The sequence below is a fragment of the Oryzias melastigma genome, linkage group LG8, assembly GCF_002922805.2.
Source record: "Oryzias melastigma strain HK-1 linkage group LG8, ASM292280v2, whole genome shotgun sequence".
NCBI lineage: Eukaryota > Metazoa > Chordata > Actinopteri > Beloniformes > Adrianichthyidae > Oryzias > Oryzias melastigma.
This window is the reverse complement of record NC_050519.1, coordinates 16,562,558-16,585,245: the sequence shown is the minus strand read 5'-3', so window position 1 is coordinate 16,585,245 and position 22,688 is coordinate 16,562,558. Positions and strand designations below refer to the sequence as shown.

Sequence of the window (22,688 nt, the reverse complement as noted above, 5' to 3'; positions counted from 1 at the left end):
ATCTTAGATGATAAATTCATTCCTTGACTTTTATTACTTTGGAATTCCCTGTTCAGATGCAAAAATTTTGGCTTGCAGGGTTGAGTCTTACCTTACATTCCTGTCATGAATATTTGATTCCACCCTGGAGGTTTTGACCAAATTAAAACTACAACAGCAGTTACAGCCGCGGATAATATGAAAACATGCATGTAATCACCTCCAGACTTGCAGAGCTGTGTTTTTCTTACCCTTAAAGAGATTGTTATCCTAAAAGAGTAAAAACGGGTCTAGATTTATGTTTTTTTTTTTGGAGTATAAGTGACTTCTATTTTGTTTTGCATAATTTGCAACTTAGAATCAGAAGTAAGGAGTGCAGGAAATATATCGTGATATTTTGTTTGGGGATACTTGTAGCGATTGGTACAGTCTTGGGATATATATCGCGTAATGTATCATATCGTGAGACACATATTGGGAGACATATTGTATCACTAGGCACTTGCCCATACACACCCCTAGAAGTAAGTTTTTTATTTTTTTTATTTTTATTTTTTTTATTTTTTATAAAAAGGCTTATATGTTTGTTGTTTTCCCACTAACAACTACTAGAGGGCACTGTAGGTGTGTGTATAAGTGTTTGTCACCTAAAGAAACACAGAAGCAGCACTGGCCTCTGGAGAGTTGTTAAAAAGTAACAGATGATGAAGAATTCAATGAATTGATTTGAAGTGATATGAAGAGTTTAGTTGACTTGTTCTTTATGCTATGGTTATCCTAATAATTGTTCATGTTGTGCTAATGTACTAGATTCCTTTGATGTTTCATGACGCTAAATTGCCATCAATGTATAAAAGAACTGGACCGAGTGAGTGTGACGTCATCCATAGTAAATGTCTTTTATGCCTCTTACTTCCAAATGAATGTGAGGAACCAAAAGGTCTACTCTGTCAAGACTAAACAAAGTAGGTTTTTTAGATAAAAACCAGCTACATCCAATCTTATTTTGTTTTTATTCATTTATTTTTACATTTAAAGCTTGGCTAAACCTGAACTAGTATTTCCTAATTTATGATATTGTACAGTTTTATCTCGTAGTGACTTTTTGGAAAAAGAGCTTAAAATAAAAATGAATTAAATGTAAAATTTATTAATAAAAATATGTATTATTCTTCGCAGCAGCAAATGAGCCTGCCACGCTCAGCACCAGCTCACAGAAAAGTGCTATGGAAAGGAGGAGTACCTTCCTTCGGGACATTTTTCCTCACTGAAGACAAAGAAAAAGAGTGGATGCACATTAACCAGAGTAAGTAAATCCTGGTCTGTGAATGCTGCGTGTACTTCAGATTAGTCTTTTTCTGCAGCTGCTTTAGAACCTCAGTTGTTGCTTTGAATTGCCTTTACTGAGGGTTCTTCCTAAATTGACCTTACAGGAAGATTGACCTCATTTTTATTGAGAGCTTGGGCTGGAAAGGAGCATGCACAACCACACAGGTTTATATCAATTCTAGTTAGCACAAAGAAAGACAAAAGAAGTAAAAACTACTTTAAAAATTAGAGATTTAAGGAAGAAAATTAAGGTTTTACAAAGGGATAGAGAAAATTTGTAGCTTTTATTTTTGTAGAATAATAAAATTCATGTTCTTTTTTTCAAAAATGATAGATTGAAATTATAGTTTGATTTTTAGGATCTAAAATTAGTAATACTGTTTTTTGTGTTTCTAAGAGTCCAAACATAAAGTTAGTCAGATTATAGAATACCTTTAACGTCTAAAACTTTAAAGCTTAAAAATAAGTGATTTTTCCCTTTAAAAGCAGGTTTGTCGGCCGGTGACGTCACAGCGTCGCGACAACTGCTGTCCAAATTCAGGGTCTGCTTCAAACTCGGCTGACTCTGACGAACGCGGCCGAGTTTGAAGGATCATTCTGGTGTATCCTTCAATGCTACCGATATCCCAAGGTGCATTGCGGTCGGTCCAGAATTTTTTTTCCCCTGAAAATGGCGGTGAAAAAGACGGTGAAGCGAGGCGAGTTGGAGATAACTTCTCTTTTAAATGTAAGTAATACTCGTATATATATTTTTAGATTTAAGGTTTCGATCGTTAAAATAAGGCATGCAAACATTTTTTTATCTTAAATTTTACAATAAAAGTAATTTTGTAGCATTTTCGGCTCGTATGCAAGATTCTGGCGCAGTTTTTCACAATTGTTAGCGTTTTTTTTCTTTGTAACTTAATCATAATTTATAAAACGAGAACGTAATTTCATACCTTTATAGGGACCAAAGACCAGACCGCAACTTTCATAAAGTTGAGAGGTGAAAATGACCATCTTTTCACCGGTGCCAAATTTTCAGCTGCATTGGCATGGAGGTAAAACTTTATTTTTTTGTCTTATAAAATTTAAGTGCCTGTTGTGTTTGGATGTGAAACATTTTTGGGGAGTGATTGACCCTGTTATCCCACCTTCTTGTGTTTTTCAGGACTGTCCTGGAGAAAATGCAGCTTCAAGAAATTCTTACCCCCTTGCAGGCCAAAAAAAAGTGGGATAACCTTAAAAAAAAATACAAAGTATGTTGATGTGTGGTGAAGAATATGACATGTTTGATATATACATGTTATAAAAGGTTTGTATATTTTCTTTCCATATGTTGTGATTTTGTGTGTCTAGGATTGTAAGTATCCAGGCTCAGGAGAGGGAGTTAGTGGGAAGCCCACTGCTGCTACTTGGCCCTGGTTTGACCTCATGGATGAGGTATTAGGACAGAGGCCTTCCACCTGTCCTCCTGTCCTAATTTCCCCCATCAGTGAGGAAACTCCAGGAACCAGTGCAGCAGTGGTTGAAAGAGAGGAAGCTGGACAAGGAGAGGGAATGACCGAGCCACCAGGAAGGAAAAGGAGGAGGGACAGTGACGAACTGCTAGACTTGTACAGGGAGGATATGAGGCAGCAGAAAGAGGCAGAAGAACAGAGAGCACAAGAGAGGAGGGAGAACTTTGAGAAACTCTGAGAGACTTTTCAGTCTTCTCGAAAAGATAGCGAATAAATAAATGACACCCAATGGGTTTTTGTTAATAAATGTTCCTATTTTTTCAAAGTTAGATAATTTAAAATGTTTAAAACCTTGTTTACTTAAATAAAAAGGTATAAATCCAAAACAGTAATCGTCATGATTTCATTTTAAGACTTTTATTTACAACTATATACAAAGATGGTCGACATGGATGGAGTGCTTCAACTGAGACCCAGGACTGGAACTTTCTGGGTGGGGATTGGAACATTTTGCAGGGCGGTCTGCAGAGTGTCAGGATGCCTCTTAACTGTCCACTGCATCGTCCATCTTCCGGGTTTGCAGGGCTGGCTGTCGACGGATGCTGCATGACCAAAAATGATCCATTAATACATAAATATGAGATAATAAATGGACAATCTTACTACTTTTGTTGAAAAAATAAACATTTCAATAAATAACTTGCTTATTTGATTACCTGCTACCAGTAATCGTGGTCTGGTGGTACCTCCTGCAGGGCAGAAACCTCTGCACAAAGTTGGTCCCGCCAGAGTGCACCGCTGGTGGCCTCCAAACCAGGCTACCCGTCATCATCCCCCACATCTTCCTCAGGTTCATCCTCTGGGGCCATGGTGTCACCAGCACACAGGCAGATGTTGTGGAGGATGGCACAAGCTGTGACAACCTGAAACAGAAATTAAAAATAGAAAATAGAAATATATTCTAAAGAATATTGAAAATCTGCTATGTGTTCACTTACATGAGGCACAAAGGTGTGATGCACTTCCAGCGCTTGTAGGAAGATTGCTCGGAATCTTGTTTTCATCATTCCAAAAGCACGCTCTATAATCGAGCGTGCCCTGGAATGATGACTGTTGAAGGGCTGGGCTGCAACACCTTCATTCACACGCTTGTAGGGAGTGATGAGGGGGAGTGGGCATTGAAGGCAGGGTTATCCACCATCGGCAAGGATGAAATGCCTTGGTGGAGGGTAGACCGACTGCCTGTACAGTGGACTATAGTGGAGCACCCTGGAGTTGTGCACCGATCCAGGCCAGCCCACGTACGTGTCGATGAGGCAGCCCTGATGGTCACACACAGCCTGCAGGAAGATGGAGGGGAACAGTTTCCTGTTTCTGTAGCAGTGACCATCAGGGCCCACAGGAGGCTTAATCCTGATGTGGCATCCGTCGATGGCACCTGCAGCTCTCAGGAAAGCCCTGTGCCGTGCCAGCCCTGCAAACCCTCGGGACACCACCTCCAGGTCCTCAGGGGTTTTCGGAAGGTGAATGACCTTATGGCGGATGGCCACCACCTCCTCTGTGAGTCTGTGGACGATGCAGTGGACAGTGGAACGAGGCATCCCAAAAACTCTTGAAACCACCCTGTAGGATGCTCCGCTCGAAACCAGAATAGGGTAACCAGGGTCTCAATTACAGCACCCCATCCATGGCGCCGATCCTGGTCCAGAAGATTAAGTAGGACTGTAAAAGATTTCTTGTTTAGCAGCAAAAGCTGAATGGTAAAGAAAAGAACCAGCGACTCGAACTCCATCATTTCCAACCGCTCGAAACACCTCTAGCTAGGCTACAGGAAGTTAGCCGTTGGTAATAGCGGGAATTATCAAGAAGGCTCGACCGTCCAAATTCACAGTCCGTAACATCCGGTATACCAGCTCTGCAGAGGATCTGGCCATCGGCGACCGCTAAGGCCACGGCCTCAGGAGGATGCAGTACCTGAATTTGGACACAGCCTATAACAACTTTTTAGAGGTAGAGAAGAAATTGTTTCAAAGTCTAGCGATGTTTTACACAATACAACAACAAAGTAGTAACTTAAAAATGTTTCTGGTCAAAAATTACATGATTTGACACAAACTAAATACATGTGAAATCTTACTACCATCCTTGTGTCCCTTTTTGTAATCTATTGCTGACTGATCTGGATTTTTTTTTTTTTTTTTTTGGTTAGTAAAATTGTACGTTTTTACATCTCAACTGTAAGTCTGTCTCCTTTTTTTAGGTGGAGTATTGTCATCTTGAATAAGACGTGAAGAAGAATATTTCTGTTTGGTAACAAGTGTTAGAGCTTATGAAGTATGTGATATAGTAAAACACAAGTTTTGAAATGATGTGAAAGGTTGTGGAAAGTAGAGACCATCAACAGCACAGACTGCTGGATTGTGGCTTTTACAGCTCTAAAGAGCTTTATTTATTGCATTTGAATCCATATTTCAGGTAGAAAGTCTGATATTGTTGTTCTCTGTAACTTTTGTAGCTTAAAACAATAATAAATCTTCCTTTATGGACAGACTGACAAATCCAAATCAGGGCAGGACCATCTGCAGGGGTAGCTGGTGCTTTCCATCCATCTTGTTTTATTGGGACTAAGTGGATTGCATGTTTACTAAAGGTTGTTAAAAAAAATCTCTACAAAAAAATGTTCAAGGAAGGTGCAATTTCAACAAATTGTAGAAAAAAGTAAGAAATCAAAAAGAACTTTATTAGGCACTCCTGTCCAACTGCTCCTTAACACAAATTGGAGAAGAGAGGGGATTTAAGTAAGTAAGTATTTCAGGAACTGTTGATCTACTGGGATTTGAACGCAAACCCCTCTCTAGGGTTTACAGAGAATGGTCCAAAGAGAGAAAATATTCAATGAGTGGTAGTTTTGTGTCCAAAAAGACAGAGGCTACAATTTACACAGACTATTGGACAATAGAAGATTGGAAAAACATCGCCTGGTCTGATAAAACTAGAAATCCAATTAGTAGGTTCAGAATTTGGCTTCATGAAAACATAGATCCATCCTGCCTTGTATCAATAGTTCTGGTTGACAATGAGTTCACTGGACTCAAATGGCCACCACAGTCACTTTTGAATGTGGTGCTACGGGAGATTGGTATCATGGATGTGCAGCAGACAAATCTGCAGCAGCTGTGTAATGCTGTCATGTCAATATGGGCCAAACTCCGAGGAATGTTTCCAATACCTTGTTGAATCTATGCCACCAATGATTAAGACAGTTCTGAAGGGCAAAAGGACCACTTTTGGCTCAAGCCTCACTATCTATAAAAGTCTTTTTTTTGGCTTGTTTTTCCTTTTATATTTACATTTTCTTTCCTTATCTACAAAGTAGGCCAAACTGCACAAAAGAGTAATGCTGCATCAGAGATGCTTTCAGTGGAAGCAGACATCACATTACCTCTGCACTACTTTAGCGTTCCATGGAATTGAAGTCAATGACCCTTACCTTTAGAAATTTATTACAGTTTATCAGTGTCACATTGACTGTACCTTAATGGGACCCTCTGAAGACTAATCACCAATTATTAGCTCGTAAAGGTTAAGTATGCATTTTTTTACCAACTGTAAGTTCACCATCACTGTTATGGTACCAATGGGAAAATGTTTGAGTGCTGCCTCCATATCAATAAGTTTTAATGACCAACGGGCTTAGATGAAGCACTACAAATTACTGATGTAAATATTTATCATCAATGTTCCACCACTGTGCATTGCCTCACTTATGTTAAGCATCTTGCAGGTTAGGGTTTGTATGTATCTGCATAACACTAAATCACAAGTATCCAAATTTGCATGTGTCTTTATATTGAGCAAGTTTTATTTTTCTATAAGAAAAAAATATAAATAGGGCAAAATATCTTTAAATTGATCCAAATGTAAAACCATTTTAAGGTTTTCTATCTCAATCAAAGTTTAATTCTCAAGAAGGATGAAACCAAGCAGCATAAATTGCATCTCGATAAAAGCCAAACATAGCAAGTCAGGTGTTATGATCGTTCTAACAAGTGTCAGCAAAAGTCTATCCATCATTTTATCTTCTATCACTTATCTGGACCCACCAAGGCAAAAAAAAAATCTAACATCTCACTCTAAAGATGCCAACTCCGGTTCTGCTAGGTGACCCTATTGCCTCGTTTCCACTGAGCAGTCCAGACCGGATTGGGCTTTTGAGCATTTCCATTACAAAATGAACCCGTTAAGCAGGACTGACCGGTACTGCTTCTGCCTCGTTTCCACAGAGTGGTCCAGACCGGACTGGTTAGGGCCGGACCGGACTTGAATAGTCACTCATTTTGAGTGAGCGTTTCCATTGAGTGTTGGACCATGAAAGCCCATACAGGGTGTAGACTGATGACGTAGCTGGGTGTTAAAACAGTGAAAGAGAATCTGCATCAGCTGAATCAGAAATGGAGGATTGTTATAATTTGGAGCTGCGCTGCAGAACAGTCTATTGTTCTGAATTAAAAAGGAAAAAAGTCTCTTCATGTTGATCAACACTCCAATGTTCTTCAATAAATGTTTTATAAAGCAGATCAGAACTGTTTTTGATGAGTTTGGATCGGTACCGGACATTCTTCAGCCGCGGGGTCGGGGAGACACCGAGACGGGAACTAGTGTATGTGTGCGCGCGCGTGTTTCCGGTCCTCAACCCCCGCGAATAAGTAAAATACTGTATGTAAAGAACGTATTATTCTTTGCAAGAAGATCGCGGGTGTTGTGACATGAGTGTGCGTGCTTCAACCTGTGCATTTTAGCTCAGGAAAGGGCTAGGGGAAAGAGTGCTTGCGTGCGTGCATAAGGGAAGCAGCTTGCGCTGCGAGGAGAGAAAGAAAAGAAGGCAGCGCGTTAGCGTGCCAATGGTTGTTGTCGATTGGCAAAACAAGGAAAAGTAACAATTAAAAGTTACACAAAGATCTGAGACTGATTCTTTGGCTTCACGAAGCAGCTCTTCGACCCGTAGAAAATCTCCCCAGCGTCTGCCGAACACAGCCGTGAAACAAGGCAGGAAAGGTTCAACACAAAGAAAAGTCCAGCTGAAAAGAGGACAGAGCTTTCGGTTTGGATCTTGAGTTGGCAAAATCTCTGGTCGGACACTTCCTGTTGTCGTAAAACCTCTCCACCAGTCAATGGGTTACATTGTGTGACGACAGAAGCTCCGCCCTCGCGGGTCCATTCTATTTTCCAATGGACCAACGCGGGTCTAAAAATGGTCCCAGTTGGACCTGCTTGCCGGGTCCATTTTGTAATGGAAAAGCTAAAAAGTCCTGTCTGACCCGATCCAGTTCGGTCTGAACCACTCGGTGGAAATGAGGCATTCTTGTCCCCCCGTTGTTCGTAGGTCCATAGTAAAATGGAATGGACCTGTTAAGGTGGAGCTTCTGTCGTCACACAATATAACCTATTGACTGGCGGAAAAGTTTTACGACAGTGGCAAGCATCAGACCACCGCTTTTCCTGACTCAAGATCCAAACCGAATGTCATGGGTCTACACCCCGCATGATGCAGGGTTTGATGGTCCAATACTCAATGGAAACGCTCACTTGAATTGCTCAGACGAGTCTAAGCCGACCAAGAGGGGACTGTTCTGGTCCAGACTGCTCAGTGGAAACGAGGCATAAGGGGCTCCTATGGGCCAGAGAAGAAACATAGTCCCTCCAGCAAGTCCAAGGTCTTTCTCAGTGCCTCCTTTGAGTTTGACCATTCCTGAAATACTCCCCCAGTGAGATGCCCCATAGGTGTCCGGAAGAGATAACCAAGCCACCTCAACTATCTCATCTCATTGTAGAGGAGCAACGGTTTTCCTCCATGGTGTCTAAGCTCCACAACTTTTTCCCAATTTGGCATCACGCACTCTGCAGAAGAAGCTCATTTCAACCATTTGTGTCCAGGATCCTGTCCTTTTAGTCATGACCCAAAGCAATAGTAAATTATGTGATAAACAATGATATCTTTGGAAAAAGGTGACCTTTATCATTTCGTGATGCAAAAATCCAAACAAATGTTCATTAGCCCCAGAAATGCAAAGCAATGTGGAGACATGAATTAAAAGTATTCATTCAATACACTCGAGACATAAAGCTTTGATGTAAAAGTGGAACAATCTTAAACTAAAAGTTTTTATAGCTTGTGGATCTGAAAAAGAAGAACTAAAATTAATACTAGAAAAAAAGGTTTTCTAAACCTGCTAAATCCCTTCTGAGGGTAGCTAGGTAGTTGTGTGAAGGGAGGGTACATTTACTCTGGACGATTTGAAGAAGTTGACACCATGAAAACAGTTTTTCTATTACATGGAATCTGCTTGGAACTTTAACGGAGATTGATGTTTTTCCCTTGTCCCTAAACTTTCAAAATGATTGCACTCAAATGGGTTATTTATTTATGATTTCATGGAATTCTAAGTCAAACCGTGCCCTTTCCAGCGGTATAATTTAATTTTTAATTTATTTTCCCTTGGGGTGCAAGAGTGACAATCCCTTGTCAGCAGGCTATTACTTTCTGTCTTCCAACTTCCCCTCAAAGACAAAGACTGCAGCATGAGAACATGTGAGCTATCCTTTTTGTATTAGAAGCCAAAACTTCAATCAGAATGTTTTGATGCAGCCATTCTCTGGCTCTAGAGGCCTTTAGATCTTTGGCTGTGTATCTCGACAGAAAATGTCAAGTGTTGATACATGTTGCCTTGATATTTTGTGTAGGATTTCAGCCATCACTATGGTAACATGGAGTCCAGTAGACTGGATTTTGTCAGTGAAACGACTTCTGGGGCTTCGTGATTTAGGTGGCTGATCTATTTATCATCTTTTCACCATAATTTCCATTCTATGGGACGCTACAGATTATAAGGCAAACCATCAATGAATTGTCTATTTTTGAACTTATGTCACATATAAGGTGCATCAAACTATAGGGCACATTAAGTGAGAGAAGAGTTAAAGATACACTATTATTACCAAAAGTATTAGCTCACTCATCCAAATGATCAGAATCAGGTGTCCTGATCACTTGGCCTGGCCACAGGTGTATAAAATAAAACACTCAGGCATACAGACTGTTTTTACAAACATTTGTGAAAGAATGGGCTCCTCTCAGGAGTTCAGTGAATTCCAGCGTGGAGCTGTCATCAGATGCCACCTGTGCAACAAATCCAGTCGTGAAATGTCCTAAATCTCCCACAGTCAACCGTCAGCTCTATCAGAACAAAATGGAAGAGTTTGGGAACAATAGCAACCAAAGTGTTAGTCCTCGTAAACTGATGGAGAAGGTTCAGCGGATGCTGAAGCACAAAGTGCAAAGAGGTCGAAGATTTTCTACACAGTCAATTGCTACAGAGCTCCAACCTTCATGTGACCTTCAGATTAGCCCAAGTACAATATGCAGAGAGCTTCATGTAATGGGTTTCTATTTCCGTGCAGCTGCATCCAAGCCACACGTCACCAAGTGCAATGCAAAGCGTTGGACGCAGTGGTGTAAAGCATGCCGCCACTGGACATGGAGCAGTGGAGACGCCTTCTCTGGAGGGATGAATCAACTTTTCCATCTGACAATATGATGGTTGAGTTTGGGTTTGGAGGTTGCAGGAGAATGGTACATTTCAGACTGGATTGTGCTGACAGTGAAATAACGGTTTGGGCTTTTTTTATTTCAGGAGTTGGGCTTAGCCGCTTAGCCTTAGTTCCAGTGAAAGGAACTTTGAATGCTTCAGGATACCAAAAGATTTTGGACAATCCCATGTTCCCAACCTTGTGGGAGCAGGTTTCCAACATGACTGTGCACCAGTCCACAAAGCAAGGTCCATAAAGACATGGAGGACAGAGTCTGGTGTGGATGAACTGGACTGGTCTGCACAGTCCTGACTTGAACCCCATAGAACACCTTTGGGATGAATAAGAGCGGAGACTCAGAGCTGGGCCTTCTCCACCAACATCAGTGTGTGACCTGACCAATGTGCTTTTGGAAGAATGGTCCAAAACTCCTATAAACACACTCCTCATCCTTGTGGACAACCTTCCCAGAAGAGTTGAAGCTGTATTAGCTGGAATAGGTGGACCGACGTCATATTGAACTCTATGGGTTAGGAATGGGATGGCACTTCCGTTCATATGTGAGTCGAGGCAGGTGGGCAAATACTTATGGTGATCTAGTGTAAGTCTGTCAATCAGACTTTAATAACTGCGATCACAGTAACTGTAGAGCTTGTTTGTGACAAGCGACACGTAAACCCATAGATAAGTTGGTGTATTTACAAAGCCTGGAACACCTAACGCTGTTTAAAAAAAAAAATAAACAGACTAATGGACAGAGCGCCGTGTACCTCCAAAAAAAAAAAAAAAAAAATCACGGACATCAGTAGGCATAAGAAGAATTAATCCATAAAAAGACATTTGGGAATATAAGGTGCACTGTTTTTTTTTTGTTTTTTTTTTGCTTTTTTTTAATTTAGACTCTTAAGTGTGGAAAATGCAGTAATTCGTGATAGACTGTTCTTATTTTGAGACATTTTTTGTGTTTTAGCACATATATAGTGGAGCACAGAGGACATTTTCCTTCCAATATGGCGATAAATTCACACCAGCACCTTCCCATTTCCAAGCACCTTGATGTCGTTCTTTAAAGAATAGAGATATAGCTGTGACAGGAAACATGAAACTTCACTTATTTTACATTTAAGCCACATTAAAGATTTACCACTCCATGCTTTGGCCAGGTTAATGTGAATATGCTGACTATTTGTGAGTTTTTTTAGATGTTCTGTCAGTGCTGTCCTATTTTTGTTGCAGTTTGAGGTCAGATTTGGAGCAAACTGGCAAACAAATGTCTATAATCCGATTATTTAATAGGTGATGGACCCCTGGCAAATGGATGACTCGCACAGACTCCAATATCACATTGTTATTTTCACTTCCTATATGCACTTTTTCTTCCACTGATACACCATGACATTTTAATGCACTTGAACTGTGGAAGTTTCTTGCATTAAGCACAAAGTAGACACAGGCAGAGGACAGAACAGTGTCACCTATCATCCCCATGGACAGGTCAGTATGGGAAGAAACAACCAAGATGAAGACTACAGCTACCAGGCATCTACCGCCACATACACATGCAAACACACAACACACACACACATGTACACTTTTATTGTGAGACAGCACTAGACATCATGGAACCTGACGCGAGCCGGGGGTTTTCGTCTGATTGGCTGTCACATGCACTCTGGTTGTCGTGACAACAGCTGTCCCTGCTGGACATTGGGAGCCGGAGCCCTTCATGGAACCGAGCTGTGACACTGATAAGGGAGCTGGAAACTTTTTAAGCCCCCGTGTGAATTTCACCCCATGAAATTCATTTACCGCAGCATTTCGCTTTTTCTCAAAAATAGTAGGTCCTAATGGAAAGTGACAGCAGCAGCCACTGATGACACAAGCTTAGTGGACGTTTAACAGGGTTGGATTTTTGAGCTAAAATTGTGACAGGGATTTTTTTTTTTTTTACAATTTAAATTGTTCCAAATTTAAACGAAGGCTCCCCCTCAGAGGATCATGAGATAAAACTGGAAAAGACACTTTTTTGTCATTTAATTCTTAAGACCATAAATTCTTTGTCTTGTAGGTAAGAAACTGACAACCATTGCTATTAAACTGAGGTTGCTTTAGCTGTAGGATCCTCCCCTGTTTGCCCCTTAGCTTGGTTTGGTTTGCTTTCACACACAGCTCTGTTGGAAGCGGATCAAAGCCTGAAGCTGACCACAGTGCCTGGAATAAATAATCAGGTCAAACAGCTTCCTTTGAGAAAGTGCTATTGCCTCAAATGAGCTTTGATCTGGAGGAATAGATTTCTGCTCTTGGCTGTTTTTCTTCCCAAATTGAAATATACAGTTTGCAAAGTTTGCTTTATTTGGTTGGTTTCCCCTTTTAGTTTGCAATAAGCCTGAGCATTCATGGTGAAATGAGCCACTAATGCCTCGTTTTCACTAAGTGGTACAGTACAGTCCCGTCAGATATTTTGAGTGTATCCATAATGGATCCATTGAGCTGGATGAAACCATACCATTTTTGTAATGGACCGGTTAGTTACTGTTAGAACCCGTTGATTGGCGGAAGGTCACTACGACAAAGGAAAATGTCTGTATTCCTCTTCGCCGACCTCAGTCTTCTAACAAACAACATTAAATGCTTTGTATATAAAAAGTACCAAAAGCAAAGCAAAAAAAGCTGCTTAAGTACCTTCATTGTGGTTGTTAGCCACACCCCGCATACGCCATGGTGGTCCAATTTTGAGTGGAAACACTCACCTGATTTGCCTGGTCCATTCTAATGGGACTGAACTGTATCATTCAAATGAGGTTTAAGTCAACAAAGTCCCAAGTCTTCCAGCAGACCTGGATTACAAGACCCATTGGGATCTTTTATATTTTCTAAATAAAGCAAGGAAACAAATAAAGTAGTGAGGATCAAACAGGAGCCAAACTTGTGTGAAGGTTTACAGCTAAAGCTGTTTTTTTTTTTTTAACACACTCTCAGTAAAATGCGTACATATTCCACGACTTTGCACTCTGAAATACCGTGTATAATATACGCCAAACACGCTTTTTGCGTGCATATGATATGCAATGATTGAGAATAGGTGGCGCCGGCGTACAATATACACGGCTTTTTAGGTTTCGTTTTGATCACGTGGTAAGAAATCCTCCAGCTCTTTTCTAAATGACGTCGTTCCTGGTTAAGGTTAGGATTACGGTTATGGTTAGGGTTAGAAAAGCAAATTGTTCGTTTGTGGGGCTGTCTGTGATGCTCACGCCTCCACCAGGGGATGTGTCAAACCTGGAAAACAGACTTTAACACGTTTAGGACTGCGCGTATTATATGCACGCAAAAACCGGTTTTGGCGTATATTATACACGGTATTTCCCAAATCGTGGCATATGTACGCATTTTACTGAGACTGGGCTGATTTTTTTAGACATAAGTTTATTTGGAGGTTGGGTCAGGCAAGCGAGACATTAAGTCAAAGAAGAGAGAAAGAGATTGTCAACACGGCTTATGCCTTTGTCACATGCACTCGTACGAGGGCTGACTCATAGAGGTGCTGCAGATTTTTGGGTTGTCCAGCCCCGTGGAGAATAGTAGAGAGCTGGCGCCAGATCTTAAGAAGAGCGCAGGTGTGTCTTGAAGCTCCCCTAAGGGATGTCATGAAAATGTAATGTACCATTGTTGTGTGTGTGTGGCAAGTGTATCATGAAGTATTCGTAAGGATAATGTTAGTTGCATACACATATGACATAAGGGTGATGCTGTCCTATGATGTCCTTACGCTGCACTATTGTCAGAGGTGGAGCGGTCGACCACAGATCTGAAGATCTCAAGTTCGGTTCCCAACCTATCCTTAAGTGTCCTTAAGGATTGGCATCAGTGTATAGCAGCAGATTCACATCAGTGTGTGAATCTGTGTGTGAATGGGACTGTGACTGTAAAATGCTTGAGCCTTCTAAGAAAGTAGTATACACACTATTTAGGTGGTGAGATTCATGCACTGGCTACGTACTGCTATACGCATTGGGTTGGCTGTTGACCACTATAAATAGGGCTTTAAAACTGATGTATGTTGGCCCTTGCCAACTTGTTTAATTTCTGAAATTATAGTCTAAACCCGTCGATGTGCTGCCCCCTCAGGTTTTCCTGAGTTCTGTGGAACACTGCTCTTTGGCTCTGAAGCTTGAACCAACATTAGCCTTTTGTCATTCAAACTCAATCTGTGATCCAGTTGTTAATGCTTGAAATATATAAGCTGAATTTTTGTCCAATTTTACCACAGATTAATCCACTTTGAGTTTGGAAGCATTCATCTTTGACATCTGGAATGTGTCTTGACACTTTAGTTCTTCACTTGTTCGTATCAAATGGTGCTTCATTTGTCTCCTATGCCTGTTTTTATCTTTTCTGTCCTTTAAACCTTTAAAATGATCTTTGAAACGAGCTTCCTCTGTTTCTAGCTTTTTTTAAAAAAATTACTTTTGGAATAGATGTGGCAACATTTGACTGTACAAAGATGTGTTACCTTCAAAAAGACCTAAAAATGTTAAAGGATATTTTTTGGGGGTTCTTTAGCGCTTAGATGTGGCACTTTGTGCTCCTGGTGCTATTGCCAGTTCTTTTTCAAAACAGCATGAAAACTCTGATTTCACCAAAGGCTTTTATCCAGCGGTTTAAGGCAAAAAAAACTCAAATCAATAAATGTGTACTACCTAACAAAACCTGGCAAAAATACCTGTTTACCTACACCTCATTGACTATGCTGCAATATTATTTAAAGTTTTGTTTAAATGTAGCAGAGGCGTCATCACTTTCTTTTCCATTTCATTGAAAACGGTCCAATTATAGGTGATTCTGCCACCTCACTGTGCGATTCTCCAGCTTCGATAATGAAGCCGCAGGAGACACAATCAGTGCAGAGTTAAGTCATTTCTCACAGACTCACACACACACACACACACACACACGCACACACACACTATGTGTGAGACACAGTCTGTGCGATTACCATTAAATCACTTGGCTTCTGACCTCACTCTAACCAACGAGAACGCTCCTGACGCCCAGGTACACAACCAGCGATGGCCCATGAATAGAAAAGCACTTTAGAACAGCAGGACAAAGGGGGAATCTCGAAGATTAATCACCGTCTCTCTCTGTGTGGATTTAAATAATGACTTTTTTTTCTTTAAAAAGACTCTTTTATTCTACTCTTATGCTACGTACTCACTGGGCATGCGTGTATGTAGTTTTTCCAGTGCAAATCGTGCAAATTTTCCTCCAGGCTTTTTCTTCCACAGCTCTATTGCGAATATGAAAGACTTAGGCCGAATCCGAATTCTTTCCTACCTCCACATTTAGCCCTCCAAGCGTAGAGTTATGGAAAGATAGTGTTTTCAACTTTGGACAACACTTCAATGACTTCATTATTTGCCTGTCATTTATGTTAGCACGTAGATGCCGAACTGCCAGCACTCAGAAAATACACAACGTTGGTTTTATAAATTTGTGCTAAAACAAAAAAAAAATCATTATTTAGATTTAAATGTCAACTTCTGTGCTTTAGAGCACACTCATGTGAAGAAATGCATTTGTCCTTCACGGCACAGTGCGATGCTCATCACCCTCGAGGCGGAGGGATAACCAATGAACAGTCCCTACGGGTCACTCTTAAAAAACTATTTTGGATACCCCTACCCCAACAAATACCCCTAAACTGGAGAGGTAGGAATTCAAATTCAGGCTTGGTGTCATGGAATTCCGGCCAAGCATGAACTGCAATCATCATTTTCTCCTTCTTGATTGACACTTCCGTGTTACAGCACAACCAAATCCAAGGCCCTGATTGGCCAAAGCTGAACTAGTTTAACTGTCATTGTGCACTTAATTGTTCCGTATTTTGTACAAAGAGCTCAAAAACTGACTATTGTAGTGACCATTGACAATTATTATTTTACTGGGTTGATATCACCCATGGAAAATGCCTTACCTCTGGTCCTTGTGAAATCATGCCAGAGCCTTTCACCGTCATTTCCTGATGGCCTGCTGCCATTTTGAAACCCAACGACTGTCCGAGTGGCCTGAGTCATGTTTTTAGGGACACTACAGTCACTAATCATGGGTGAGTTTGTTCGAAGTCCACAGCCCTTCCACTGAAAGCAGGCTTGGGAGAAGATGTCAATTTATCGTTCGAGGCGGAGCACCACATGATTTTTCTTAGGCTTCTGATTGGTTTATGTCTTGAATAACTTGCGATAAAGAAAAAATGTCTTAAAAAAATAGGATTAGAAAGAAGACATTAAAAAGAAGGTATCAGAGCAAGAATAGTTATGCTGACAAATGAAAGACTGAGAAATATATTTAAATAAAAAGTAATAATTTTTATATAAGTAATTATAAATTTCTCAATGGAAGTCTTTGGGATTTTGACTTCTTGGAACCACCGGGTACTTCCTATTTGGAACATGATAGGGGTTCATATGTCCAGTGATTATTTAGTCGATGGTAGCGTGAGAGTTTTGAACACAGAAGCACAAAAGGTACATAAACACATACAGTATTAACATTTAATTTTTATTAAAAGTGGTCACTCAACATGCATTTTTGAGCCCGGCGTGAATAAGAAAAAATGTTACTAACTTACTACTAACTGTAAAGCTCCTGTGTGTGAAATATCTAAAACAAATAGATTTGCTGTCTGTTTCTATTGATTTTGTTCTGTTTGCTCTCTCCTAACAGCACAAAAGAACAAATGGTAAAAAAAAAAAGAAAAAGTTTATGAGAGGGCTTGTAGCCCACTTGACACAGCAGCTACAAGCAGTGTCTTCGCACACACTCATTACTGGATTCAACTACTTCAGGCTTAAGCCAGCTTATCATGCACAAGCATTATTTGAGTGTTGGCAAAAGGACATGATCTGCAACGACCAGGATCCTGCCTTTAACTGCCTTTTTACAGCCTGTGAAAAAATTAACATGTTTGGCCGGTATTTGGGGCATATACTGTCATGTTTCATCTTTGAGACTGATTCTTAGACACTTGTTTGTTATAACCAGACACCTGCAAGCTGAGATGCCCTACAGGAGGGAATCAGAGCTGAGAGCTGCACTGAGGACCACTGAAATGACACGAGAAGGGAGAACACGCTCATCAAGATTAGTGGATTTACAATGGGAACGCTCTGGTGCTTTGTCATGATGCAACTAATCTAATAACATTTTTAAGAATGTCTTGATGAAAACAACATTTAAATGCGACACTAGATGAGGGGTCTTCTTGCGATTGGTCCGGACCATTGGACCGCCATCATGTGACATATGTGTTGCTCACTTTCTGCCCAGTGACAAACAATGAAGAGAGCACTTGTTAGAGAAGGAGCTGTCAGTGCAAAAATAATAAAATATAATTATAAGAGATGGGCTGCACGGTGGCACAGTGGTTAGCGCTCTTGCCTCACAGCGAGAAGGCCCCGGTTCGACTCCCGGCTGGGACCTTTCTGTGTGGAGTTTGCATGTTCTCCCCGTGCATGTGTGGGTTTTCACCGGGGACTCCGGCTTCCTCCCACTGTCCAAAAACATGCTTCATAGGTTAATTGGTGACTCTAAATTGTCCCTAGGTGTGAATGTGAGAGTGACTGTGTGTGTGATTGTGGCCCTGCGACGGACTGGCGACCTGTCCAGGGTGTACCCCGCCTTCGCCCATCAGTAGCCGGGATAGGCTCCGGCACCCCCGCGACCCCGAAAGGGAAGCAGCGGACAGGAAGATGAATGAATGAATGAATAATTATAAGAGAAAAGAACTTTAGGTTACAAAAGGAAACATAAAATGAAAAAAAAGCATGTAGAGCCCGGGATTTTCTCAGTGGCATTACTGTACTGTGACATCATCACTAGTTGCAAGCCCCCATACTAATTTTGTAGGACGAATACATATAGTATCTACACCGGTCTACGGCCTTGATAAAATAAAGGGTTATGTCGGCAAGTAAATGTGCAGAACCGTGAAAGCTGAATTGCTGCGGTGACCCCTGAAGGAAATGCCTAAAGGTCAACAGCATAGTTTAAATAATTAAACTATAAAGTGCTCTATTTAAGAAAAGAAAAAAAAAACTTTTGAGTTCTAATGTTCTGACAGCAGCACAAACATTCTTTCAAAATAAAATACAGAAACTGGTAGTGTTGTGCAGCAGAAGATACGGATATGTGCTTCAAACTTATTCTAATACTAAAGAGTTCTGACAATAGATCTAACCATCGTTTTGCTAACATAACATACACACAGTTTTGGACTTTAATCCTAATCAGAACAGATCTTTTTCTGTAGGTCTTCTCCTTTAATTCTATGATGATGAGCTACAGAGTATGCTCCCCAAAAAAACATAAATGTGTTTCCACAAAGTCACAATCACAAATTTGTAAATGTTAATGACGTCCACCAAATTCTAAAATGTTTAGGAGAAATATAATCATTTTGATCTGCAAAAACTTGAATTTGCGTTTAGTTTATATAAAACATAAGAAAGTTATGGTTAATGTAGCATAAAGATTTAAGACGTCACAAACACAAAAAAATATTAGCTTTTGCTCAAAACCTCTCTTAGAGCCTCCCTGAAAGCACATCCCAAGTGAAAATGAACAGTAGATTGTTGCTCGAGCTAATCACTGCTGTGAAGTTTCTTACAGTAAGTATGATCATCTTTCCTTAGGCTGGGATTTGGGAGCTTTATCCGGGATGACAGAATGGCTGTGTGAGCAGTGAGCAACATCCGCCTTTTGGATGTGCGACTCACAAAGACTCCAGTGTGTTTTTGTGGTGACTTTTGGAAAACTGTACGGCTGGATTGTGTCTTTGCAGCAACGAGGATGAAAGAAAAATGTGTTTAGATGTTGTCACACTTAAGAAGAAAGTTAAATAAAAATAGAATTTTTAAAGTCAAGCACTTTGCATGATGTTGGTCTTGACACTTTTTAATATACATAAAGTCATAAATGAGTAAATCTCCCTTTGTAATTTTGAACTAATTGCTATTAAAAACGTGTAAGTACATATTTCATTATGTGGACTAAAAGCTAAATTTGGCTGTGCAAAAAAACCTTCTAAAAATCCACATCCCATTTATTCCAATGGATCTTTTTTCCAACTACAGATTTTGAAAGGTTCAGATCTCAAACTTTTGTTGAATTCATCATCTTTTGTGAGGATTGCGTCTTTTCATTTGTATACATTAGTTTGCTGTTGTTGTGTTTTCTTAGGTTTAAAATATTTTAGTGGAGCCAGTTATTAAAATAATTGTGCATTTTGTGGTACAAGCATCAAATTTGGCATTTAGGATTGCCCTCTTTCAAAAAAGTATGATTTGCCAAAAGAAAATCCAAGATTGTAATATTTATATATAATATGAAAAGTATTCTGTGGGTACCACCTAGGTTTAAAGATTGTATTTTCTGCATAAACAGCCCATAATGTTGAGACATGGGGCAAATAGACATTGAATATTTTGCAGCAATTAAGCGTACGGTGGCCATCTTGGATTTTTCTTGTTGCTGTATTTTTTTCAAAAAGAGGGGATACTAATTTACATTCATGTCAAATTTGATCCTTTTAAGATAAAATGCATGATTTGTCTAAATAACCTAAAATCAAACGTAACAGAACTTAACCAAAACATGTTTTTGTTTCGTGCTCTTCCCTCTCAAAAAGTCTCACCTGATTTTATTTGTATAACGGCCATAGCTACCCTTAGTTATGGTCTCATTTTTCGGTTGTCTCTGGCTGGTCTTCATCTTTTTGTACCTTCTTTGTCTTTGATGTTTGTCACATTTAAAATGTAGGTGGTTTTTCAGGGGCTGCCGGTGGAGCAGTGTCTCTACCTCACAGTGAGAAGGCCCTGGTTCAAATCCTGGCTGGGACCCTTGTGGAGATGGCCTATTCTCCCCATGGATGCATGGGTTTTCCCCAGGCACTCTGCCTTCCTCCCACAGTCTAAAACAGCTTTAAGGGCTTTTTTGGTTACCCTTATTGACTGTAAAATAGAATTGGACTGAACATTTGTGACATCACCCTTAGAAAATGACTTAAATCCAGTTCCAAGTCAACCTGTTCTGGGTGTATCCCACCTTCACTTCAGAGTAGCTGGGGTAGGCTCCAGCAACCCCATGGAATTCAGCAGGTCCGGAAAGTGGCTGGATGGAACGGATACTGGTTTTTAAAATAATCCTATAGATTTATATCTGTTTTTAAGGTTATTGAAGACATTCAAAGATGTCTTAGATAGATAAAATTAAACGTATTTGATCAAAAGGTGACATATAAACATTTTTCAAGGCTTCACTCTTTAGGGGTTAAACACACAGGTTTAAACGGTGACTTTGCGGGCTGCTTATAAAGGAAACCAACTCAGCACAGTACCAGCACTGCAGCTCTTTGACCCAATAATCCGTTTTTCAGACATTTGCTTCAAACGAACCACTTGGCTGTTCTCCAGCTGCTGAGGTCTCAGAAAAATCCCACACATCCATCTCTGTACAACGCACAAACGGCTAAAACAAAGGAGAATTCTGGAAAGGGAGACATAGGAGCACATTAAGACACACAAGGTAAGGATTCAGACAATTTATAGGAAGGTTGTGAATTGGATTTTGTTTTTTTTTTCTTGGCAACAACAAGAAAATTCCTGGACGATATGGTTCTAGTCTAGTTCATTCGCCTAAGCACTCTGATTTAGACTCTGGTCCAGTAAACTGCCCAGTTGAGATAGAGTCACCGTTAGGCTAAAAATAAACAAAGAAAGTTTTAACTGCCTTAAATTAGGTAATTTTCTCTCAACTGCAGTTATTACTTTAAATTATTTAAGTTACAATCCTGTACTTCAAATGAAGACAGAAGCTTCACACTGTAGAATATGAAGAAAAAAATGTTATAGGTGTTAAAGTCACTGTGAGAATTTTCATCAGTAAATCATCACTTGAGAGCACATAAGACAAAAAAACTGATGAGTAGTTTAAAAAAAGTGCTTGTTTTTAATGGACAGTCCTGGACAAAACTTCATAACATTTAACTGGATCTTGCTTTGAGATTTAGTGTCGTAATTTTGTCGAGAACAAAGTTTTAATGTCTTTCTAAAATTGCTTGTCCAGGTCTCTAGTTCTTATAGGACTCCTCATCCAGCACATGCTGTTCTTTCGCAAACCTTGACAATTATTTTGGCACTGCAGTTCCTTCCTTCTTCCACCGGGGCTTCCGTCCTTCTTCCACCGGTGTCTCCTCACTTTGAAGTGACCAGCAGAAACCAATTGTGTTCCATATATTCTACTATATCATAGAAAGTAGCAGCAACAATATTTGTAAATCAGAATTGTTAGATACTAAATAAAGACTAAGTGAGTCTGGAGGAACTGATTTATGCTTTTGTGACTGAATAAAGCTGCAAACTGTGCTGAATGCCATTTTTCTCTGCAGCAGCCCAAGGAGATCCCTTTACAATCAGCTTCCTGTGAACCACTAGTTTCCTGAAAGGGCTGCACTTTCATAGCAGGGAAAGAAGCAGCAAAGCGCCTCGTGGCCTTTTGTTTGATTTCAGTGAATTGTTTTTGTCTTTTTGTGTGTCCTTCCCCTCACAATTTCACCTGGTTTCAAATGCTAATCATCCCCAGCTTATGTTAAATATCTGGTTTTCAGCTCATCAGCTTTGTCTCATGAACTCATGTCTGAGCTTAGATGTTTTTGTCAAGTTTATTTATTAAACTTGTTAAGTTGCCATTATCAACCCCAGTCTACAGCTGTTTTGGGTCCTACACCTCCAGTTCCTGACAGTTTTTTGAGAAAAACGCACTCAGTGACTGAGATGAAGTTACTAATGATTAGAAAAGCAAATACATTTTTCCCTTTTAAAAGGTGTAAATTATGCATAATGTAAAAAAAGGGGAAAAAACACCTAAAAATACAGTCATTCCAAGATCTCTTGTAGATTTTTGATCATTGTGGAAGAAAAACCTGGAAGTTGTGACTGGTTTATCTGCAATTTACCCTGGCAACGCAGTCTTGCCAGTTTTCAAACGTGATTGTTTCAATCATTATCATGATGCAAATGTTTCCTCCTGAAATGTTCTTTGCAATAATTATGGCATGTTCAGCTTCTGTAGGACTGCTCATAATTGTAGTTTTAAAAAAGTAACCTAACAGTATATCAACTTTTTTATGCTGTTGACCTCTATGAATGGGTCTTTAAAAGTGCCTTCTGTTGGTCTTTGACAATTTAAAATGAACTTGTTTAATTCCTGAAATTACAGCCCCAAACCATCTGTGTACTGCCCCCTACAGGCTGAAATAGGGTGTCACAATTGAATTTAGTTATTTGTTAACTG

The 22,688-nt window shown here is 40.1% G+C and overlaps 1 long non-coding RNA gene across 2 annotated transcripts in view; it reads left to right on the top strand.

Annotated features, from left to right (window-relative positions):
• The window catches only part of LOC112146604, a 34,424-nt gene extending 12,433 nt beyond the window's left edge, over nucleotides 1-21,991 (top strand). The window contains exons 2-4 of one of the 2 annotated variants that reach the window (XR_002919287.2): nucleotides 1,159-1,285; nucleotides 20,773-20,921; nucleotides 21,784-21,991. This is a non-coding gene — a long non-coding RNA (uncharacterized LOC112146604). Of the gene's footprint in view, nucleotides 1-1,158; nucleotides 1,286-20,772; nucleotides 21,238-21,783 lie in introns of those variants that run through there. The other variant, XR_004948355.1, reaches the window with a different exon arrangement.
• Nucleotides 21,992-22,688: the final 697 nt, after the last annotated feature.